We start from the raw sequence: 3,314 nt of genomic DNA on the forward strand, positions 1-3,314 counted from the left end.
TAATTGTGATGAGGTGCTGAGCAGAGTGTATATTCTGTTGATTTGGGGTGGAGAGTTCTGTAGATGTCTATTAGGTTCGCTTGGTCCAGAGCTGAGTTCAAGTCCTGGGTATCCTTGTTAATTTTCTATCTCGTTGATCTGTCTAATACTGACAGTGGGGTGTTAAAGTCTCCGACTATTATTGTGTGGGAGTCTAAGTCTCTTTGTAGGTCTCTAAGAACTTGCATTATGAATCTGGGTGCTCCTGTATTGGGTGCACATATATTTAGGATAGTTAGCTTTTCTTGTTGCATTGATCCCTTTACCACTATGTAATGCCCTTCTTTGCCTCTTTTGATCTTTGTTGGTTTAAAGTCTGTTTTATCAGAGACTAGGATTGCAACTCCTGCTTTTTTTTGCTTCCATTTCCTTGGTAAGTATTCCTCTATCCCTTTATTTTGAGCCTATGTGTGTCTGCACGTGAGGTGGGTCTCCTGAATACAGCACACTGATGGGTCTTGACTCTATCCAATTTGCCAGTCTGTGTCTTGTAATTGAAGCATTTATTCCATTTACATTTAAGGTTAATATTGTTATGTGTGAATTTGATCCTGTCATTATGATGCTAGCTTGTTATTTTGCCCATTAGTTGATGCAGAGAAACAGCAAATTTTATGTTACTTCAATTAACAAATCTTCTGGTGATGAGGTTCATTTATACAGTAATTAGCAGACATTAAAATAAAGGAGGTGGTTTCCTCACTGGGCTCCGAGGTGGTGTATTAATCTGTTTTCATGTTGCAGACAAAGACATATCCAAGACTGGGTAATTTACAATTTAATCAGACTCACAGTTCTACATGGCTGGGGAGGCCTCACAATCATGGTAGAAGGCAAGGAGGAGCAAGTCACATTTTACATGGATGGCAGCAGGCAAAGAGAGCTTGTACAGAGGAACGCCTGTTTTAAAAACCATCAAATCTCATGAGACTCATTCACTATTGCAAGAACAGCACAGTAAAGGCCTGCCCCCATAATTAAATCACCTCCCACTGCGTTCCTCCCACAACATGTGGGAATTGTGGGAGTTACAATTCAAGATGAGATTTGGGTGGGGACACAGCCAAACCATAACAGGTGGATGGCAGAGGTATGGCTAAATACATCAAGAAGGTAGGAGTCATTGGTAAATATGGGACCCAGTATGGTGCCTTTCTCAGAAAAATGAAGAAAATTGAAATTAGCCTGCAAGTAACATTTTGCTCCTTCTGTGGCAAAACCAAGATGAAGGGGTGATGTGGCACTGTGGCTCCAGCATGAAAATGGTAGCAGTGGTGCCTGGACCTACAACCCCAAAGTAAAGTCAGCTATCAGAAGAATGGGATTGGAAGACCGGTAGAGGCTCCATCTCGAACATTACTGGCCTATAACAAATAGGTTAACTTATGTGATTATTTTTAAGGGATCATGTGACCCAGCATTGCCTTCCTTGGGCCACGATGCCCCAGGGCACAGCTTCTTCTGCCTTCGGTCCACTGAAGGTGAACACAGCAACTCCCCAAAGCTGTGCCTCCCAGGTCCCTCTTCTGTCACAGACTCTCCACTTTCCAAACCCTCCTTCCTCTCTTGAAGGAGGGAGCCTCCAGTCCCCCGCCAGCCATGTAGCCTTTGGCTCTATGAAAGGATAAAGTAACCAACTTATTTACACAAAGTGCTACCTAGCCAATCTTTTGACTTTTATCTTTAACTGGAATGTGTCTTTTATCATCAACTGCTTAAAGGAGTTTCAGGCCTCAGTAGGAAGAGGTGGAGATGTTCCATTTTCAGGACATGGGCTCTGGGTCAGTGCACCTGGAATTGTCCCAGGCCTATCTGCTGATCTTGGGGTTTTAGGGAACCCTGGGGTAGGGAGCCAGAAGCCTAATGGTTCCCTGCTTCTTCCAACGGGGGTAGCCCAGCAGGATTGGGCCTGGTACCAAAAGAGCCTGTGGGAGGAGGAACTCCTGCCTCTTTTTGCCAGTCTTTCATATTCACTTCCCTACCTAAAGACAGATCTATCTGCTTCCTGTCTCCTTAAATGAGTCCTTGCCTTGCCTGTCCTTGACCCCAAGACTCTTAGCTACATATATTATCATACCACAGTATTTTGGATCATATTTAATCATTTCTTTGTACCAAACTTCCTGGCTGATATGGTTTGGATATTTTTCCTGTCCAAATCTCATGTTGAAATGTGATCCCCACTGTGGAAGGTGGTCCTAGTGAGAGGTGTTTGGGTCATGGGGGTGGATCCCTCATGAATGGCTTGATGCCCTCCCCACGGTAACAAGTTTATGGGAGATCTGATTGTTAAAACAATCTCAGCACTTTGGGAGGCTGAGGTGGGCAGATCATCTGAGGTCAGGAGTTTGAGACCAGCCTGGTCAACATGGTGAAACCCCATCTCTACTAAAAATACAAAAAATAGTTGGGCGTGGTGGTGCATGCCTGTAATCCCAGCTACTTGAGAGGCTGAGGCAGGAGAATCATTTGAATCCTGGAGGCAGAGGTTTCAGTGAGCTGAGATCGGGCCACCACTGCACTCTATCGTGGGTGCCAGAGCAACTCTGTCTCAAAAAAAAAAAAAAAGAGTCTGGGACCTCACCCTTCTCTCTCTTGCTTCTTCTCTCACCATGTGACGCATCTGCTTCCCCTTCACCCTCTGCCAGGAGTAAAAGCCTCCCTGAGGCCTCACCAGAAGCTGAGCAGATGCTGGCAGCATGCTTGTACAGCCTGCAGAGTCATGAACCAAATAAACCTCTTTTCTTTATAAATTACCCAGCCTCAGGTATTCCTTTATAGCAATGCAAAATGGACTAATACACTGGCCTTATTTCCTATCTCTTACCTCCCCTCTACCCCTGTGTTTTCTCTTCTCTTCTCTTCTCTTCTCTTTTCTTTCTTTCCCAGGTCTCTCACTGTGTTGCCTAGGCTGGAGTGAGTGCAGTAGCATGATCTCAGCTCACTGCAACCTCTGCCTCCCAGGTTCAAGCAATTCTCCTCTCTCAGCCTCCCAAGTAGCTGGGATTACAGGTGCCTGCCACCATGCCCAGCTAATTTTTATATTTTTAGTAGAGATGGGGTTTCACTTGTTGGCCAGGCTGGTTTCGAACTCCTGACCTCAAGTGATCCGCCTGTCTTGGCCTCCCAAAATGCTGGGATTACAGGTGTGAGGCATCATCCCCAGCACCCTCTGTTATTTTTACCTCTACTAATAAAATGTCTGCCAAGGAAATGTGTCATTGAAATTATTCTTTTTGACTTTGTAGGAAAGCCATGGCAGGCATTTTGAGACA

General features: G+C 45.0%; 1 pseudogene; it reads left to right on the plus strand.

Annotated features, from left to right (window-relative positions):
* The first annotated feature begins 1,131 nt into the window (after positions 1-1,131).
* Positions 1,132-1,378, plus strand: LOC112623658 (annotated as a pseudogene).
* The last annotated feature ends 1,936 nt before the right edge of the window (positions 1,379-3,314 follow it).

Source organism: Theropithecus gelada, chromosome 4, assembly GCF_003255815.1.
Source record: "Theropithecus gelada isolate Dixy chromosome 4, Tgel_1.0, whole genome shotgun sequence".
NCBI lineage: Eukaryota > Metazoa > Chordata > Mammalia > Primates > Cercopithecidae > Theropithecus > Theropithecus gelada.